This window comes from Cebus imitator, unplaced genomic scaffold, assembly GCF_001604975.1.
Source record: "Cebus imitator isolate Cc_AM_T3 unplaced genomic scaffold, Cebus_imitator-1.0 Scaffold24, whole genome shotgun sequence".
Lineage (NCBI taxonomy): Eukaryota > Metazoa > Chordata > Mammalia > Primates > Cebidae > Cebus > Cebus imitator.
Genome location: NW_016107339.1, coordinates 2121148 through 2143503, shown reverse-complemented (window position 1 = coordinate 2143503; position 22356 = coordinate 2121148). Strand labels below are relative to the sequence as shown.

At 34.5% G+C, this 22356-nt stretch overlaps 1 protein-coding gene across 7 annotated transcripts in view; it reads left to right on the top strand.

The window, feature by feature from the left end:
- TBC1D5 (TBC1 domain family member 5) overlaps positions 1-22356 on the top strand; it is a 553318-nt gene that overhangs the window by 28207 nt on the left and 502755 nt on the right. The gene's annotated exons all lie outside the window — the stretch shown is intronic.

Below are 22356 nucleotides of genomic sequence, written 5' to 3'. Positions count from 1 at the left end.
AGGATACTGGACATTGATGTCAAATTTCACTTGAGATCAATGCCCAGTATTCCCTAGTGTAATTTCTGATATTGAAGAGAGACAGATTTGCAGTATGACATTTATATTTAGTAAATATACCTTTTAAAATACTCATCTGCATCTAAATGAGATCTACTTTACAAATTCATTTTAATGTATATTCTCTGATAATTCTGATAATACATGTGAGGTAAGTGTTATTGTTATTGCTATCTTTCTTCCTTCCTTTGCACATTTAAGTCTAGGTTGTCTTAAACTCTAGTGGAATTTCTACTGTATCTTGCATAGATTGATCAAGACAGAATTTTTGTCCTGAAGGATCATCCTATAATGTAATGGGGGTCAACATTAAGTCTTGAGTCAGGTTAGTTTCTGTTTCTTCTTGAGTCAGATTGTAACATTACATTTTGTTTTTATTTTTTAAGAGATGGGGTCTCACTATGTTGCCCCATCTCTTAAAAAATAAAGTATTAAGTCTTGAGTCAGGTTAGGTTCTGTTTCTTCTTGAGTCAGATTGTAACATTACATTTTTTTTTTTATTTTTTAAGAGGTGGGGTCTCACTATGTTGCCCAGGCTGGAACTCCTGGGCTCAAGGGATCCTCCTGCCTCAGCCTCCCAAGTAGGTGGGACTATAGGCACATGCCACCATGCCTGACTTGTTTAGTTGTTTTCTGAAACCATTTTTGCAAAGACTTTATTCCTTGTTATGTGTGGTCAGCAAATTCTCTGTTCTTTAGCTAGAGTTGTGGAAAAACTGTCTTGAATGTCAGGAGGCGAAACAAAGAAAAAACAAACAAACCAAACAGAAGAATATCTCTCCCAGTCTTTGCAGATTGGCTCTCTTTGGGGGCACTCCTTCAATAGTTAGCCAGGCTTGTACTGAGCCTAGGAAGCAGTCCAAGATGGAAGCTTAGAGTTCACACAAGTTTTTTCTGATGATGCATGTTAGTGTGCAGTCTTCTAAATTCCCCTTTATGCTCCTAATTTATCAAATAAATTCTCCCCAGCTTCTGGACCTTAGATGACTGTTGTATGTTTAAACAGTTATCTTTTGTCTCAGGCACCTATGGGTTATTAGTTCTACTTGCCATGTTTTCAAGATGATTGCTATTTTTCTAGCCGGGGTTCTTAGGTGAAATAAAGTGGAGCATCTTGCGTCAGTCATTAAGGTAGCTTCTAGGCAGGTTATAACAGATAGACACAATAATTTCCAAATATAGTCTATTCTGCTTTCTCTGGAATCAGAGAGGGAAGACACTCGGGGAAGACAGCCTAACACTGCCATTTGTACCAGGGAAGAGATGGGGCTAGGGCATTAAAAAATAAAGCTTTTGAAGTAGACTTTCTCTTGATTCAGCATTCATTTGGCTATTGTAAAACTTTGACTGTTCCATGGTTTTGACAAAGCTGGTTCTTAACGTTACTGCTTGTTGTTTGATGTTTCTATGGGTAGAGAGAACTTGGAGCTCCCTACTTTGCCATTTTGCTGACTTCACTCCCATTGTGGTTTTGATTTGGATTTCCCTGATGACTAATGATGTTGAGCATGTTTTCATGTGCTTTCTGGTCATTTGTTTATCTTCTTTGGAGATTTGTATATTCAGATTCTTTTCCTATTTTTTAATTGGGTTTGTCCTTCTATCATTGAATTTTAAGGATTCTTTATATATTCTAGATACAAGTCTCTTATATACGATTTAGAAACATTTTTTTTCCATTCTGTGGGTTGTCTTTCCACATGACTAAAGTGAATTGTTGAGTTGTCCTTTGAATAACACGGTGATTTAAAATTTGAAGATACCCAGTTAATCTATTTTTCTTTTGCTACTTATGCTTTTGGTGTCGTATCTAAGAACTACCTATGTTTAAAACTTAAACAGAGAAGAATATGCGAGTAAAGAAAACTGACAGGTCAGAAAGGAGCCAGGAGAGGACTTAATCAGATAAATCAGGTAAAGAGAGAGGTTTAAGTCGGGGGTGGTTAATTGCGTCATATGCTGCAGAGAATCTGATGAAGAACAGGAAGGATAGGAGCAACATAAAAAGTAGGATGTCATAAAGGGTCATAAATGGCTTTTGACACTGGGAATTGAGAGTGGTATATATAACCAGTGATAAGCTGGTATCTGTTATTAGAGTTACTACTGGGTACTTAATTTACTTATTTGACTTTAAATGCTGATTTCAGGGCTCTGTGAGAAGTTGTGTGGAATTACGGTTAGGCGTCTCATAGATGCCCTCCATTATACTTTATACTGTTTTCCAGTGGTCTTTGTTCTAGATACTTTCTTGGTTGCCTGCTCAGCTTGAGCCCTTCTTGTCTGAAAAGTGATACCCTGCTCCAAGGGTGGGCCTTTGCAGCTATGTAAGTGGGACCCTCGCATTCCCATTACATAGCTGTTAGGACCACGAGTAGGACTCTATGCTAAACTGGGCTAAGTAGTTTTCAACAGTGTAAAAATGTTGGATGGCAAAGATGCAAGTTTGATTCTGTAAGGCTTTCCTTCTAGAAAGACATGTAAAACTGAGGCTGGGACAGCCATAGCTAACCTGTGGTCATAGAAAAACAGAGGGGACTGGCATGTGGAGAACAAAATGAAGCCCACTGCCAGAGAGGTCCAAGGTCTCTGGGAGATACAACAGTCTTAATTCCTGGCAGCTTTGCAGTTCTGATTTCCAGACCCTTGTAAGATCTGTTGTCAAATTCTTGTTCATCAGTTCTTTGGGAGACCATGATTTCTTTTTAATGTAAGTTGTCACTTTGGGCTAAGCAACTTTGTGTGGGTTTCTGTTACTGGTACCCAGAAAACTTTGTCTAAGAGAGTGACGCATAGAAATGGTAATGATTCCATTGACAGAAGAGAAGGGAGTGAGGAGACAGTTTCCTATGAGATGCTTATATAATTTTAAACTGTGATGCTGGGCAGTGACATTCTGAATGGTGATGATGATTTTTATATGGATTTGTTTGCTTGTCTGTGACATACATTTAATTAAGGATGTGTTTTACTTTGTTCTTTGGTGCTGGCTTTCAAATTTTAATAGCCTGTCTTGGTAATAAAGTTGGGCATTATCTTGTAGAATGGAACATGCACATTACCTTCAACACAATTCCACTACTGGTTGTGTGAGAAATTCTTGGAAGTGTGCATTAGGAGATATATTCAAGAATACTTCATAAAAACAATTTGTAACACCGAAAACCTGTAAATACATCAGTAGGAGATAGGATGAATAATTTATGGCATATTTATACATTGCAATGTTATATAGCAGTGCAAATGAGTGACCTAAAGCCACGTGTGTACGCATGGCTTATCTTAGTAACATAATATTTAGTGAAAAAATGTTTCTTCACTGAAAAATATGTGTGATACTATTTTAAATGAGAAACTTCAAAACAAGTTAAAAACTAACCAATATATTGTTTAATCATACATAAATAGGAAAACATTAAGGAAAAGTAAGGTTATGATTAAGATAAAATTTGGGATAATGATTGTCTATGTGTGAGGTGGAGCAGAAGGTTAGAATTATGGAGGAATACACCAGGAGCTTGAAGTTATTGGTAATGTCCTACTTCTTAGGTTCAGAGGCAAGTTTATTATGTTCATATTATTTTTATGCTTTATAACGTATCTGTGTCTAATATATGTATGCTTTATAACATCTGTATCTAATATATGTATTCTTTTGCATGTATCAGGTACTTCTTAATACAAAAACTTTTATACATAAATTTGATATAAAAATACCTTTTTAAAACAAAAATGAAATTTACAGGAAAAAACTCAGCATTTCTGTAATGGAAATAATCACTAGTATTTTTAACCTAGTGTTCTCTCAAGATTTCTCTCTTTATTGCCTCATACTACCATCTCATGCCCCAAACTCTAGTATTAGTTTTGACCTCATAATCCTAAGATTAATTTAGTGAATGCTGAGTGCTAGGGATAGTATAATAAAGTTTTTAATAACCATTTTCTTAAGGGTTAAATAAAACCGGCCTGGTACGGTGGCTCATGCCTGTAATCCCAGCACATTGGGAGGCTGAGGAGGGTGGATCACGAGATCAGGAGTTCGAGCCTGACCAACATGGTAAAACCCTGTCTCTACTGAAAATACAAAAATTAGCCAGTTGTGGTGGCTCACACCTATAATCCCAGCTACTCAGGAGGCTGAGGCAGGAGAATTGCTTGAACCCAGGAGGTGGAGGCTGCAGTGAGCCAAGATCGAGCCATTGCACTCTAGTCTGGGCAACAGAGCAAGCAAAATAAGATAAAAAGAGATAAAATAAAATAAAACAATCTTTACCCTGTCTTTTCCTCTCATCGTATCAAGTCATTCAACAAGTTCATTCTATTTTTATTAATATATTTTATTTATTTATTTATTGAGGTGGAGTTTTGCTCTTGTTGCCCAGGCTGGAGTGCAGTGGAGCAATTTCGACTCACTGCAACCTCCGCCTCTTGGGTTCAAGCGATTCTCCTGCCTCAGCCTCCCAAGTAGCTGGGATTACAGGCATGGGGCACCATGCCTTGCTAATTTTGTATTTTTAGTAGAGATGGGGTTTCACTGTGTTGGTCAGACTGATCACAAACTCCTGACCTCAAGTGAGCCACCTACCTTGGCCTCCCAAAGTGTGGGGATTACAGGCATGAGCTACTGTACCAGGCCTGTTTTCATTTATTTAATCCTTAAGAACATGGTTATTAAAAACTTTATTATATTATCCCTAGCACTCAGCATTCATTATTAAATTAATCTTAGGATTATGAGGTCAAAAATAGGTGGAGCCACCTTGCCGGGCCTATTTTTATCAATATATTTGGATTAATCTGTGTCTTTCTTTCTGTTCCATAAGGTCTCTCTCTTGATTTCAAGACCCACTACACCTGTACTGTTTCTCGACTGACTTTGCCAACTGTATTTTTTTCTCTCCTTACTTCATTTTTACTGATACTGGATTAATCTCCCTAAAACACTGCTTTGATCATTCTATATAGTTGTCCAGAAATCTGTAATGATTACTTATTACAAAATGTTGAGGTATGTATTCTTTAGATTGGGCACAAGACCTCTAAATAACTTGGTTTTAACGAAGGGCCCTTCTTCCTCATGGCTCCTTCCGGAGAGGACAGATACCTCTGCCACTTGCTGCTTTGCTGTGGGGTGTGGTGCCATAGGTGAGAGGTGGGAAAGGAGCAGCCTGTCTGGATAGTCTTACTATTCGTGTTGTTGATAGCTTTAAGACTTCCTTTAGCTTCAAGTTCATGACTTTTTTTGTACTTGTGCTACCCTCAGAGCAACAGCAACTCCTGTATTTTGCAGTGATCTGTACAGGATTCTTTTTTTTTTATTTTTTTAAAGTTAAAATAAGATCTTTTCTGTCTTTCTGGTATTCTTCTTAGTTTCTGGCCTACCTTAGCTTTCTAGTATTGTTAGAGTCATTATCGGTGGAATCATTATTTCAGTATGTCATTAGACGAGGTTCTTTGGGTGCCAGTAACAGAAACCCATACAAGATTGCTTATCCAAGTGAGAGTTTGTATTAAAAAGCTATAGTTATCTCATAGAAGTGATAAGCAGGAATTACAGTTAATTTTTATAGGGAACTGAAAATCTGGAACTAGAGGTTGGGTATCTAAATTTCTGTGGATTTAGAGAGGGAGGGGAAGACAGAATGTATGTTTAGTGTACCTTCTTGATTCAGTCTGATTTCATTTTTAGAGTCAGTTTGTTCAATAGATTGTTTTACAGATAGAGAATTTAGAAATAGGTATTTCTCTGCAAATCAAAACTACATTGAGATACCATCTCTCACCAGTTAGAATGGCGATCATTAAAAAATCTGGAGACAACAGATGCTGGAGAAGATGTGGAGAAATAGGAACACTTTTACACTGTTGGTGGGAGTGTAAATTAGTTCAACCATTGTGGAAGACAGTGTGGCGATTCCTCAAGGACATAGGAATAGAAATTCCATTTGACCCAGCAATCCCATTACTGGGTATATATCCAAAGGATTACAAATCGTTCTACTATAAGGACACGTGCACACGAATGTTCATTGCAGCACTGTTTACAATAGCAAAGACCGGGAACCAACCCAAATGCCCATCGACGATAGACTGGATAGGGAAAATGTGGCACATATACACCATGGAATATTATGCAGCCATCAAAAACGATGAGTTTGGGTCCTTTGTAGGGACATGGATGAACCTGGAAACCATCATTCTCAGCAAACTGACAGAAGAGCAGAAGATCAAACACCGCATGTTCTCGCTCATAGGCGGGTGTTGAACAATGAGAACACATGGACACAGGGAGGGGAGCACTACACACTGGGGTCAGTTGGGGGGAAATGGGGGAGGGACGGTGGGGGGTGGGAGTTTGGGGAGAGATAGCAAGGGGAGAAATGCCAGATGTAGGTGATGGGAAGGAAGGCAGCAGATCACACTGCCACGTGTGTTCCTGTGCAACAATTTTGCATGTTCTTCACATGTACCCCCAAACCTAAAATGCAATAAAATAAATAAATGGGGAAAAAAAAAAAGAAATAGGTATTTCTCTTGTGAATATTCAGTCTGCATTTACACGTATAGGCCAGCAATTAAAAGTGTAAGAGTGATGAATCTTTGATAAGTCATGATATCAATCAAAAGATTTCAAATGAGTTATTTAAAACTCTTGTTCTCTTGAAAGTGTTATTAAGAATTGTGGACCAAGTATCATAATTTTGAAGCTTATAGGTAAAATAAGTTTTATAAAATTAGAATTAATTTATTATATTAATACTAATATGCATTTATGCCAAGAAAAAAGGACCTAATAGTACAAAGGTAAAGAAGAAGGAAATATAATATAGATAATTTCCCTCATTTAAGCTCAGAGTTTTTATATTATAATTTCTTAGAAGTGGTACATTGGCACCTGTTATTCTTGAATGGTTCCAGTGACAGTCTTTCTTTGGAAAATGAATGACTTATTTTATTGGAAAAACTTAAGTCATCATACATTGTCAAGTTTTGGTAGGGATGTTTGGAACCCAGAGGTATTATAAGCTGATGGGTGTGTAAATTGATAGAGTGATTGGAGAACAGTTGAGCAGTATCCAGTAGCCAGTAAAATGGGAAATATTTCAATACATATAACCCATCAGTTTTACTTTTGTATAGACCTTAGAACAGTGGTTCTCAACAGGGGCAATTTTACCCCTGAAGAGACATTTGGCAATGCCTGGAGATATTTTTTGTTGTCACACCTGGGGAGTTATATTGGCTTCTAGTGGGTAGAGGCCAAGGATGCTATTAAATATTCTGCAATTTATAGGACAGACCCCCATAATAAGGAATTATCTGGCCCAACATATCAAGAGTTCTGAGGTTGTGAAACTCTTTTTTTAGAGAAACTCTTACTTGTGAACAAAGAAACTTGTTCAGAAAGGATATGTGTTAAAGCATTGAAATTGTGAAAAGTTAGAAATAATCTAAATGTTCATTAGCAGGGGAATGGAGTAATAAAATGTGCTATGTATATGTGGTTTGCTACTTGATAAAATCATAGTTAAAAGGAACGAAGTAGGTCAATAGATACAGCAATAGACCTCAGAAATTTAAAGAGTTAAAATCATTAATTACTTTCAGTATGAGGTCATTTATGAAAACTGAAAAAATAAATGAAACATAGCTCTGTTATTTAGATATGTAAATGAAAATGTGGAAAATGAATTAGGAGGCCACATACCAATTTCATGATAGTGGTCGCTGGTAAGGAGGTGAAGAAGGGGATTGCTACTGGGGGTGGTGAACAGTGGGTGTCAACTTTATCTCTAGTTATTCTTTTATATGTACCTAAAGTGAACCAAATATGATTTCATATTCATATGAATTTGAATGCATAATGTGAATGTCATTTGTTATAAATTCTAGTTGGTGAGAACATAGATATTTGTAATATTACCTTTTTTATAGTTTAACATTTCTCAACAACCAAAAAACACTCATTGATGAATTTTTTGTGGTACTTGGTACAGCATGTTGCATGTTTTTGTTTGTTTTTAATTCTTCCTGTCCAGGAAGTTAACTGGGCTTCCTCTGGAGGAAAGAATATATTTTTATATATTCATTGTTTATTTAGTTTATGTGTATAATTGCAAAGAAGCTATTTTGACTGGCATTAACCATTAAATTTGTGCTTAATTCACGAAGGAGAAAACCATGATAAAGAACTCCCAATAACTATTTCTTTTGTTTTACCTGATCTTTGTGTATTAGAATATATAGGAATAACTGGGCTTCCAGCAGAAACATGACAGATTTCTTCTATTTTGACATTTTGTTGCATTGATTTTGTTTATGTTGGAAAGGTATCTGATTAGCGTTGGTTAAGTGATCTTTTCAGTAACTAGGAAATTAAATATAGGGATCTAAGTGATTCTAAGAACTTGACTAATAAAATGCACTTAAAAATTTTGTTAAGTAATATTTTGTGAATAAGTTACACTTAACTGTGAAAATTTTATAACTGTTATTAGAGAAAATGGATATACTATCTTAGTGAAAGTTTTTTTTTTCCCCCCCGGAACACAAGGATCAGTTTCTGTATGAGATAAAGTAAAAAGAAGTGGGAATAGTGCATGACCTATAATTTTTTTCTTAAAGTGTTATAAAAATAAGTATCTCAAATGTAGTATAATTAAAAGTTATAATAACTATTCATGATATGTTTGAATTTAAATTATCTCAAATTAAATAACTTAGATGAAAATTACATTTATAATTATATAGAAGTTTATAATTTTGAAGCAAAAACATTTATCAAAATTGTCCCAAAGTTTAGGAAGCCCACTAATTTAAATTTGAAAATTTAAAATAATCTTTTGTTAATGATTTTTATTTACCCTTGTAGAGAATTTAGATGCAAAAATAATAACAGATATCTTTTTACATGTAAATGTTAGTCCAAAAGATGACTGAAAATTAATGCCTTTTTTTTTTTTTTTTTTAAAGACAGGTCTTTCTTAAAATTTTAGATTAGATCTAATTTTTTTGTTAAAGGATTTTCATAAAAATTATAAGACTGGCTTAATTATAAAATTCATAAAGATAATTTAAATTCAGAATATTTAATTTAATGTAATTTAAACTCAAATATATAATTATGCATAGTTATGACTTCTAACTATATAAGTCATATAACCTTTTAAGATAATTTTTATAATTAGGTGAAAACAAGGCATGCATTATCTTCTGTTGATTTTCTTGCTGATATTTGCAGTTTGATACTGGAGTTAATCCTTAATAGTTGAAAAAGAGTTGTCATAACATGGTTGTCAATTATACTTCTATATTACAGGATATGATAACATTGTAAGGATCAAGCATTCAAGAAATAAATGTTTGATAAAAAGTCCCACATCTTACTTGTGGGCCGTGCGTGTGTGTGTGTGTGTGTGTGTGTGTGTGTGTGTGCGCGCGCGTATGTGCGTGCGTGTGTATAAAAGTAAAGTTGAATCTGGGAGACAATCACTGATTAAACCCAGGAATTTATTAGATTAGCTTTCCTTCAAATATAAAATATGTGCTTTTTCACAAAGGCATACAGTTCTGGTGTGAACAGAAGGGGTGAGAACCTCTAGTTCAATTCTTTTCAGAGCTGGGTATGTGAAGAAGTACAGTACAAATATCAATGTGGTACATTCTTCCTAAGTATGAATTTTAGTGAGATATTATGGGGTCAAAAAGGAATTAGCACAGTTATTTTAAGATAATATATTTAATGTAGCAGAAAATTGATCACTGTAGCACTTTTGGGTTCTATTCCCAGACTCTCATATATATGAGGTCAGTGTCTGTTGCCACATTTATTTAGGGATATTTCGGTGAGAAAGCTTGTGATTCCCTGTTTTATGATCTTAATCTTAAAACTATCAGGGATTTCAGTTATTAGAATCTCCCTATAGTAAGCTCACATCCTCTTTTGACAGATGTAGAGTTCAATTACTAGTCTTCGAAATTTTAAGCCACCCCCTGAAATTTTAAGCCATTTGCAAATCATATGATAAAGAATTTTGGCTTTGTGCCTTGATTTTACTGAAAAAAAATTTGCAGTTTGCTTTTACTTAAAAATCTTTTAAAGTATATTAATGTTTAATTTATGTTAAAAATTTGTGTACTTATTTATGTTTCAGGTAGGGATCAGGAAGTACAAGTGAAATGGTTCAGTTTTGGAAACATTTTCTATATATGGATGTGTCTCATAGGTAGGGTTTTTTTTTTAAAGCCTTTTTTTTTTTCTTCACAGAAAAGATTTGAAGCAGCTAAGAAACATACATACAAATGTAATTATAATTAAGTAAAAACTCAGAAGGCACTATGGAATATTTTTCTTTTTCTTTATATCAGAATGGATTGATAGTTTTTTTTTTTCATTTTTAAAAAAATTTTACTTTAAGTTCTGGGGTACATGTGCAGATCGTGCAGGATTGTTACATAGGTATACGCATGCCATGGTGGTTTACTACCTCTGTCCCCCCATCACCTACATTAGGTATTTCTCCTAATGTTATCCATCTCCAATCTCCCCACCCCCTGCCATCTCTCCCCTAGCCCCTACCCCTGACAGACCCCGGTGAGTGAAGTTCCCCTCCCTGTATCCGTGTGTTCTCATTGTTCAACACCCACTTATGAGTGAGAACATATGGTGTTTGATTTTCTGTTCTCGTGTCAGTTTGCTGAGAATGATGGTTTCCAGATTCATCCACGTTCCTGCAAAGGACATGAACTCGCCCTTTTTTATGGCTGCATAGTATTCCATGGTTTATATGTGCCACATTTTCTTTATCCAGTCTATCTTTGATGGGCATTCGGGTTGGTTCCAAGTCTTTACTATTATAATAGTATAATAGTTTATAAACAGTGCCAGAGTGAACATACATGTGTGTGTGTCTTTATAATAGATTGATTTATAATCCTTTGGGTATATACCGAGTAATGGGATTGCTGGGTCAAATGGTATTTCTATTTCTAGATCTTTGAGGAATCACCACACTGTCTTCCACATGGTTGAACTAATTTATACTCCCACCAACAGTGTAAAAGTTTTCCTATTTCTCTACCTCCTCTCCGTCATCTGTTGTCTCCAGATTTTTCAATGATTGCCATTCTGACTGGTGTGAGATGGTATCTCAGTGTGGTTTTGATTTGCATTTCTCTAATAACCAGCGATGAGTATTTTTTCATATGTGTGTTGGCCAAATAAATGTCTTCTTTTGAAAAGTGTTCATATCTTTTGCCCACTTTTTGTTGGGGTTGATAGTTAAACTTGGTGTGGGCAGTCAAAGTTTGAAATTATAATGCCACATATTCTCCTAGCTTGAACATTGTGTCTGGCTGAAAGAAGGCATTTTCTTTTCTTAACTTGATAAATTTCCAGCTTAAATCCAACTTTTTCCTACACCACTCAGTAAAGATGTTTGATGTTTTGTATCTGCTGAGGCATTAACTTTGAATCAATGTAGTTATGGACTAGTTTGAAGAAGTTTTCTTGTTTAAAGACCTTACCACTGAGTTTTTCTGAATGGCTTATACTTTTAATTCTTCATGATTAAGTATGGATGACAATTTTTGCTGCACTCAGCCTTTACTTATTTATACCTGATGGAAGTTTTAATCACTCAGTCTGGCTTTTTTTCTCTATTAATTCTTTTATATATTCTTGGAGGTAGTACTATACGAGTCTTATTAAGGTTCAATAAGCAATTAAATTTAAAAAATAATCTTGCTAAATTGTTCATATTTGATGACACTGAATCAAGTAAGTTAATGCATCATTTCATTTAGTTTATCCACTATGTATGCCTAATGATTGTCCTTTCAATTTCATTTGATGGGGAATACTGCTGTGAAGCAGTTGTTGATTAGATTTTGGACATCTTTTTCTCTTTACATTGTTACATTCAATTTATGTATCTTTTCTGTGTATTTTTTGATGCTGTTCACTATGTTCTTTCACATTCTAAGCTTTTATCCATTATTATATCAGTTCTATAAAGCCAGGATTCCATGGGGTTATTGTGATACTTCAATTAGATATGTGTCAAATATTTGAAAACAACCATTTATATAACTATTAGTTATGATTAGTTAGGAGGTGTAATGCCATAATTTCATAGTTTTACTAAGTAAGTTTGAATTTACATTTGATTTCTTCTGGAAGTCTTAGCAGGGTCTTTTACATGAAATGCATTTAAAAGTAAAAGAGTCTGTTGTGCTTGGAAGATTTGACAGGTAGAGTATGCCAAAGTATTATATAGCTAACCTCACATTGAAGAGGACAGTTAATGGAAATTGGAATCCTGTTCATTTTTATATAATTGAAAATGTATTCAGCCTCTGCTAATGGAAGACTGTAATTTTTTTATTTCATAAAGTTATACATTAAAAAGTCACCCTAATTTAATAAACTAAATACAGTTTTGGCAGTAGGGACGGGATATTTCAACTGAGAGAGGGAATCTTTAGCTCTTAAAATTTGGTCTCAAATAACTTTCTTTACTAAGCCCTCTTGTCCTTATTTTGTTTATTTATAGTACATCTAGCCCTCATTCTTAGTTAAAAAAAAAATGCTTGTCTGGTTGGGGATTGTGTTGTAGTAATTTTGGTGGATTTAGCCTTTAAACTGATAAGGAATTACCCCATAGGTGTACCTGCATCTTTACTATCGGGTGGATTTTTTTTTTTTTTTTTTTTTGCAACTCAGACCTTCCATCTGTGTCTTCAATTAGACTAGGAAAATTTCAACCATTATTTATTTGGATACTATCCATATCCAAATCTCTCTCTCTCTCTTTTTTTTTAAAAAAAAAAAAAAAAAAAAGTCTTTTTCTGTCGCCCAGATTGTAGTGCAGTGGTGTGATGTTGGCTAACTGCAACCTCTGCTTCCTGGGCTCAAGTGATCCTCCCAACTCAACCTCCCGAGTAGCTGGGACTACCCAGTTACTTTTTTCCCACCCAGTTAATTTTTGTATTTTTTGTAGAGGTAGGGCCTTTCCATGCTGCTCAGGCTGGTCTTGATCTCCTGGGCTCAAGCAATCTGCCTGCCTTGCTCTCTCCCAAAGTGCTGGGATTACAAGTGTGAGCTACCACACTTGGCCTATGTTTGTTTATATCCTTTTATAATCCTGATCTACTTGTGTTTTAGACCAGTGCTACTCAAAGTGTGATCTTCAGACCAGTGCTGGTCTGCAAACTGATTTTACTGGTCTGTGATGAATTAAAGACAAATTCAGAGTAAGCATTTAGAAACTTTTATATCAAATTGTTACCTAATAAGGGTGTGATTTTTAAAAAAATTAATTTTCATTGCATTTTACAAAAGTTTTTCTCTCCGATGGATTGCCAATTTAAAAATGGTCTCCTGTATCACAAATAGATTTAGAAGTATTTTGTTTAGACTTCGCTTATTCTGTTCTTTGTGACCCTTAACTGCTGTTACACAGTTTTTTTCTATGTCTCTGAACTGCATTTTAGATGGATTTTCAATCTTGCACATTTACACTGAATTAAAAATTCTTAATACCAGCACTTTGGGAGGCTGAGGTTGGCAGATCACCTGAGGTTAGGAGTTCGGGACTAGCCTGGCCAACATAGCAAAACCCCATCTCTAATAAAAATATAAAAATTAGGTGGGCATGGTGGCAGACACCTGTAATCCCAGCTTCTTGGGAGGCTGAGGCAGGAGATTGAACTCAGGAGGTGGAGGCTACAATGAGCCGAGATTGCTCCACTGCACTCCATCCAGCCTGGGCAACAGAACGAGGCCTTATAAAATTACTTAGGTTTTTTTATTTCTTGAAGTTTTATGTCTTATATAGATATTATTGCCTGAAGCATTATTATTTTATGATCTTTCCAGTAGTGGAAGAATCTGTTTGCTGATTTTGCTGTGTCTTTTTTGTGATGGCTCTCTTTTATTGTGTGTGGTATCCTTGAATTTGTTTTTTTTTTGACTTGAGTAGTGCATTTCGGAAAGCTGTTGGATTCTTTGAGGCCTTTGTTGAAGTCATTTTCTTTCACAGAGGATTTGCCTGTGCTTTCTCCAGTTGCCTGGCTAGAGATTAAGAATCCTTTAAATATGGGATTTATTGGATCTCATATGAAATTTATTGGATCATGCAAGAAGTGTGAATTTAGTTTGAGAACCTTGTGAAGGCCACTTTGTGGTTACAGTTGCAGGAGAATTGATAAAACATTTTACAAATGACAACATTTTAGAGATGGAATACAGATTAATGGTTGCCAGGAATTAGGAATGGTGGGAGTGCCCAGGATCGGGGGGTCAGTGTGACTATAAAGGTGTTACTGGAAGAAGATCTTTGTGGTGCCTCTTTGCTGTTAACATGAAGATGTACCTCTTGAGAGCACCAACTTTATAAAAGTGTTTTCTTATGTTAGACTCCTTAAAATCTCATTTCCTAAGCCTTGAGCAGCCATCAAAATGTAAGCTCAGTTTTACCAACATTTGGCATATACTCTCAGGATGAGGGCTGGTTTTTCTGTTTGCTTACTCTTTCCTAAGGTTTCTCCCTTCATTTATTTATAGTTTATATGTATACTGTACTTTCTTGCTAACTAAACACTTAAACAGATTTCTTTTCCTCTAAGTTTTAAAGTTAGATATGAATATCAAGAGTATCAAGATATCCAGCTTTACATACTGCTGGAAAGCAATGTCCCTATCAAACTACAATTTAGTCTTATAAAGGTCCCCAGCCTTTTTGGCACCAGGGACCAGTTATGTGGAATATAATTTTTCCATGGGTGAGGGCGGGGCTGTGATTTCCAGATGAAACTGTTGCATCTTAGATCACCAGGGATTCGATTCTCCTAAGGATCACTCAGCCTAGATCTCTCACATGTGCAGTTCACAATAGGGTTAGCAGTCCTATGAGAATCTAATGCCACTGCTGACCTGACAGGAGGCAGAGCTCAGGAGGTAATGTGAGCAGTGGGGAGCAGCTGTTAATACAGATGAAGCTTTGCTTGTTTGCCTATGGCCTCAGAGTTTGGAGACCCCTGTTATAAAATATGGCTATTTTATGCCTCAGTTCTCTTATATTCTTGTTATTATAATGGTTATTTTTCCTTATTTCTTTGGTTTATCATCAATCTTGTATAGGCTATCACAGTCTACTCCTCTTTATGTTTTTTAGTCTTGTTTCCTACCATTCTTTTGTTAGCCATATTATGACTTAGTAAAGACATCATGTATTATGGCAACAGTTCTTTTATTCATATCCTTTTGTTTAAATGCTATCTGTTCATTTGGGCTTGTACTGGTATTTCTAGCACTGTTGACATTTTAGGCTGCATAATTGATTTTGGGGGGACGGGTCTTGTCCTATTGTATATTTAGATATGTTTGGGGATGGTATGTTTAGGTATGTTAAGCTGCATTTTTGGCCACTACTCACCAGATGCGAGTAATATTTCTCATTTGGGATAACCTAAAGTTTTTCCAGACGTTGCCAAATGTCCCCTGGGGGCAGTATCTTCTATAGTTGACAACTACTGTTATATTCCTATATGATTTTGGCCTGAGACAGAGCCCTTTCTTATTATCCCTGCCTGATGTGACTTTTTACCTGCTGGATTTTCTGTAGTATACATAGTCTGGATTGTACATTTATCTTTTATTACATTTTCTTGTGAATTCCTTTCTTTTTCTTCCTCGCTCCCTCCTTCCCTCCATCCCTCCCTCCTTCCTTCCTTTTGTCCTTCTCTTCCTCCCTCCTTCCTTTTCTTTGTCTTTTTTTTTTGAGACAGGATCTCACTCTGTCACTCAGGCAGAGCTCACTGCAGCCTCAACCTTCCTGGCTCAAGCGATCCTCCAACCTCAGCCGCCTGGGTAGCTGGGGCCACAGGCACACACTACCATGCCTAGCTAATTTTTTGTTTTAGAATAGACCAGGTTTCACCATGTTGCCCACTGGTCTTATACCGGACTCAAGCAATCTGCCTATCTTGGCCTCCCAAAGTGCTGCGATTAGAGTTGTGAGCCATTGTTCCCAGGCTTTGTTGTGAATTTCTAACAGGCTTTCTTTCTAGAGGACTGGGACTATCTATTTCACTTTTTTTGTTTGTTTACTATTTTGGCCAACTCCATGCACTTGTTAGTAGCTTTGAATATATTTTCCTTTTCTTCTACTTCTTGTATGGTGATAATGGGGGGTTTTGGAAAGCAAATCACTCTAGGAAATATGGAAAACTTTGAAGCATTCTAAATTATGAGACTTAATAATTATGGACTTTTAGACAATAGAATTAATGCCAATATAACAATTGTGTATATACCCAGTAATAACTGGAAAATTCAGGACAATTGAAGATAGTTTTAAAAATATAAGAAAGATGTAAGTTCTGTTAGACGTATTTGTTATACAAGTACCAGAAAAATGTATAGTGAGGTAGAACTTTTAAAAATAGACTGAGAAATACAGAAAGTGGAAGGATTTGTAGAAGCATGAAGGATGAATGATTAGTTCCACAGAGTGAGATGAGCAAAGTAATCAATATGTCGGGGTAAATTGTTAGGAATGATGGATGTAGCATCTGGTTAGGAGTGACTTGTACAAAACTGACAAATGTGATATGTGAATGCTAGTAAGTTGAATACAAGTTGAGCACAGAGAAGTTGGCTTCTTACTACTGCCTAAAGAGAAACATCTATGTTTGGCCCCAGTTGGTAAAGATACAGCTCAGGTATAGATGCCTCATGCCATTTTTTAAATCAGTGAATTCTAGATAATAAAATAAATTGAAGCCTGAGATCTAACCACTTTTCTAAGGTTGCTGCTTCTTCATCTATGCCAAAGTTTTTGTGAAAAATAATAAGCATAGTATATATTCATTGTAGAAAAACTAGAAATTAATGAAATATATGGATAAAGTAAAATTTAGTTACAATTCCCTAAAGCAGAGCAAAATCACTAGTATCATTTTAGTTGATTTTATTTTCTTAAGTTTTATATGGTCTCAGTCTCTCTAGATATAGCTATACGATGGGCATATATGTGTGTATAGATATATATTAGTATATGTATTTGTATTTATGTATATTTATATGAAATGGGTTATTGTATGTGAAATATTTTATATTGTGTTTTTTAATTCTGTGAACAATTCTCCATATCAGTAAAATTCTTAAAAGTGATATTTAGTGAATACATCAAATTCTATTCTTAGATTATCCCTAAATTTATCTAATCATTCTCCTATTTTTAAATTATTGTTTTCCCTTGTTTTCATTACTATAAATATAATTTGCAGTGAATTTCTTTAGCGAAAATCTTTTAGTACCTCTTTTATTTTCTTTGAAGAGTTGTACTGTTTACTGCAGCCTGCCTCTATTAATTCAACTCACAAAATTTATTCTGTCTGTCTTCCTTAGTTGCAAAAGATTCTCAGTTTTATGGTGGAGTGTATTGACAATGTTACAGACTATATTGCCTAGCCTTCCAAGTGGTTAAGTGTGACCAAAAGGCTAGGTTTATGGTTTATGAGATATAAGGTGGAATATTATGTGAAAGAAGGGAAGAGAAAGGACTTTTCTTCTCCTTTCAGACATCTTCTTGATGCCTGCAATGTAGGTGTATTAGCTGGAATTCTCATAGCCTTCTTGGAACATAAGGTGACTTTGAATAGAAATAGTATACGGTAGAGCAAAAAGGTGGAAGGCAGTTGGGCCCTCTGTAGTTGGAGCTGCCACATCAGCCTGTGAGTTTCAACTTTTGGACATTTACATGGGAGAAGTAAATTTGTCTCCTCCCTCCTTTTTTCCCCTCTTTTTGTTATTATTTGATTATTATTTTTATTGATTTGGCAGGGATGTGACCTAATTCTAGCTGGTAAAGGATAACATTATTTAAAGCCTCTGTATGATAATGTAGCAGGTCAGATATAAGGAGACATGTATTTTTGTCATGGCAGAATCTAGAGCTGTATTGAAAACTGAAATTGGTATTGAGACTGGAGAAAGATTAATTGATATTGAAAGGAAAAACAATTAACTTTTGATATTTGTTTTTTGATATTAAAACAAAAAACATTTTAACACTTAAAATGATATAGAAAATACATTTCTGGAACTATTTGATAATATATTGCTGAATTTTGTTCTCAAATGCTGTTAATGTTTATAACAAATATTTCAGAAAACACTTGATAGCTTTTAGGCGAAAAATAAAACATTGAGGACTATATGTTGTATCAGAATCCCATCCCTATGAATTTTTAATATTTTAAAATATAGCTAGTTACTTTGATGAGGTCAATTCATAAATGTAGCTTTTGTTTTGTTTTGAGACAGGGACTTGCATAGTTTCTCAGGCTGGAGTGCAGTGACATGATCATGGCTCACTGCAGCCTTGATCTTCGTGGACTGAAGTCATCTTCCTCAGCCTCATGAGTAGCTGGTACCACAGGCACATGCTACCATACCAGGCTAGTTAAAAACTTTTTTTTTTTTTTTAAATAGATGGGATCTCTCTGTGTTGCCCAGGCTGGTCTTGAACTCCTGGGCTCAAGTGATCCTCCTTCCTTGTTCTCTGAAAGTGTTGGGATTACAGGTGTGAGCCGCCATGTCTGGCTAAATTTAGCTTTTAATGCTCTCATATTAACTTGTTGAAAACATTTTGATATATGAAATTTTTAAAAAACATTTTTTGACTAGACACTGTTTAATATTAATTCTAAGAAAGTTAATTATAACAAGTCAAATAAGTGAAGAATACACATTTGAAAAAAATTAATAAGATATTTGTTGAGCAGTTTTAGGTTTATAGAAAAATAGAGCAAAAAGTACAAAGAATTCCCATATACCCAGTCTCCCAAGGATACCCATTTTTATCTAGGATATTTCACTATGCATATTATACACAGAAAAATGACTCTACATCTGTTAACCAAATATGTATTATTTTGTAATAGGAAAACCATGCATGTTACTTTAATTCAGGGTTTCCTACCCTCATCACTACTAACATTTTAGGCTAGATAATTCCTTGTTGTAGGAGCCATCCTGTGCATTGTAGGATGTTTAGCAGCATCCCTGACCTGCACCCACTAGACATCAGTAATTCTCCCTAGTCATGACATGAAAAATGCCTCCACACATTGCCAAATGTCCCTTGAGAAACAAAGTCACCCTTGGTTGAGAACCATTGCTTTAACAATATAGGTGTTTTAGAATTTTCTGTATTTTTCAGCTTTGATCTAAATTTAAGGGCTCTATAGTTCAGTGAATCTTCACACTGAGGATCATATAGGCAAAATTTGGATCCTTCTGTCCACTTGGGCACTGTGGGCAGTATATGTATAATTTTACTGGGCCTCAGTTTCCTTCACTGCAAAATAGGTAAAATGTTACCTAACTTGAAAAATTGTTGTGAAAATTCACCAAATTATATAAAATACTTTGATTAATTAATTAGTAAATTAACAGATTAGTTATTTTCCTTCTCTTCAAATGTAGTATATTGTTTTAGTCCCTGCAGTGTGTCAAAAACCTATCACAGTGTTATTATTTATATGGGAAAGGCTGTCATAATTTGGGATCTACTGTTTATGGATATAAAGAATGCTATACTATGAAGAATGCTATACTCTGGGTAGATAAAAACTTTTTAAAATGAAGGCTGATTTATGAGGTCAGTTATGTTTTGATCCTTTGTGGTACCCTAATTAGATTGTAACTACATTCAGATTGTTAACTACATTCAGATTGTAACAGTTAAGTGATCTCATTGTGTTCTTTGAAAGACTTTGAGCTTCCCAGATTGAAGATAGCATTAAATGTCAGCCAATCACTTTGTCCTCTGAAGTTTTTGTCTTTCACATCTGAAATCCCGCCAATTGTAACAGCTTGTGTGTCAGCTCCAATAGAGAAAGTTGGATACGGTCAAGTTGAAGTTAGTCCACTAAAGACTTCTAAAAACTTGACATAGTTTATGATTAAAAATGTCGACTTCCCATTATTTTTAGAATTATAAAACATTGTCCCTGATTAAAGAAATGCTATCTATAATAATTCAGACTATTCTTATTGTTCTCCTGCAGAAAATTTCTAAAGATTTGGTGAAGATAGGAAAACTGTCAAAAAGCCTGTAGCATTATTATACTGTAGGTATTTCTTTGAAAAAGAAGTATAAGTTAAGAATATCTTAAGTGTCCAGTTGTTTGGGGGAAAATATTTTAGAGAAAGATATATAAAATATTGAGGAGGTTGTATTATAATCATATTAATAATGTATGAGAACTAATTCTATGCAGTCTTTTAAACATTGCATATGTATTCATATGTACTGAGATGAGGATTTTACCAATAGCATTGAACAATATTTCTGATTCTAACAAGGATTGATCTAGCTTATGTACATTGGTTTATTTAAAATTATCAAAATCTAGAAAATTATTGTAGCTTTGTAGGTTGTGATATGTTTCGGGTGACTTATTGTTTAGGTTATTTTGCAGAATTATTTATTTGCTGATTTATTTATGTATTTCATTATTTATTTATTTGATTATTTAGTAAATTATTTATCTGATGAATTATTAATACATCTTCATGACATCCTTTAAATTATTTATAACTTAATTTTGAGTTTATTGCTTTTAGACGCTGCATTGTTACTGACTAGTTTTGATTTTTTTCTTGTGGTTCTTGAAAATTAAAAGTATCAGCTCTAAGGCAAAAGTATATTCATTGCAGTGCTCATGGATTTTTAAAAAAATTTATGGTAGAGATGAATTTCAGCTTTGCTTAGCTTTAAATTTACCTATTTAGAGTTACCAGTGATAGAATGTTTGTGCGTTATGTGCATACTCATTTTAGAGTCACTTAGAAATTAATGATATAGCCTATCATTTGTAAACAGTGATTGAACATGTAAACCTCAGTCTGCATTACCCTTTGTGTCTTTAAAGGACAGATCTGCATTTCTTACTTGCTTTAGAATAAATAAGTCTTGGTTATTTTATTTTAATGGCAATCTGTTTTACTACTGGAATATTTTTAGAAAGTTCAGAGAAATGAAGTCCAACTTAGATTTGGATTCCTGACAAATAAATTTGACTGCTGTAGTCTTTGTTTTTTTAATCCCCCTTATATATGTATTTGGGAAACATCTGGATTACTATATAAATCTTTCTATGTAAATTTCATATATCAGTCATAATGACATATATTTCTTAAGGACATTTTTATATCATTTTAATGTATGAAAATGAAGAGGTTTATAAGTGCAAGTTACAGTTTCTTTGACTTAGCATCATTTCTTCTGATTCTGTTTCATAACGTAGAGCACCTATTAGGGCTCTCTTATTGAATGGGTTTAATGGATAGGTTAAAGTAGTCATTTGGGTGAGTGCTATGTGCACAACATGGTCTTTATTTTGTGTTTGCTTGCAGTGAATTACTATGTACTTTATAGTTTTCACACTTCAGAGAGAAACTGCATTGTACATTTCAAGTTGAGATGCTGTTGAAATATAGTGAAAATGGCCTCTGTAGACAGGTTTCAGTATAAAATTGTAAATTATGCATACATATATCCAAATTTCTTATTTTGAAATATTGAATATATGAATATTTAATTGGAATGTTGCTTTAGTATCTTCATATGCTTGCCTTAAAGGAAGTGTTTTCCTTTGATTTATATACATGGATTTAGAAATGTGTATATCATGCATATCTGTGTCTTTTCTGTTCTGGAGATGAATAACCACAGATAATATCAGGTATGGCATTTTCTTTTTAAATGTGCTTCAGTATGCCAATATGGTCTTCTTTTGAAAAAAATAAAAATAAAAAAGCTTCCTTCTCCAATATTGAATAAGATCTGTATTAACTGTCATGATAATCTACCCAGCCCTATTATTAACATATGTTTGGGGAGTGCTAGCTATGTCATCCAAGTGATTTTTCCTTGGAAGATGCACAGATGTGTGCACACACACATGCACGTCATGTGAAATTTTCTTATGACATGAAAATAACTTTTTCATATTTGTTTTTGAAAACATATTAATGTAGACTTTTATAATAATAACTAGCATTCCTGATTTCTTATGTGAAGATACAGAGCTCATATCTTTTACATGAATTATTTGTTGATCTTCACTGTGATATAAGTACTGTTCGTTTTTGAGTTGACTCATGTAGTCCGACTCAAGGGCTTTTCTTTGTAGCTCATTATAGTTTTGTATGCATAGATAGCACAATGTAGTATTTAGCCAAAGTTGTTTTACTTTTTTTTTTTTTTTTTTTTTTTT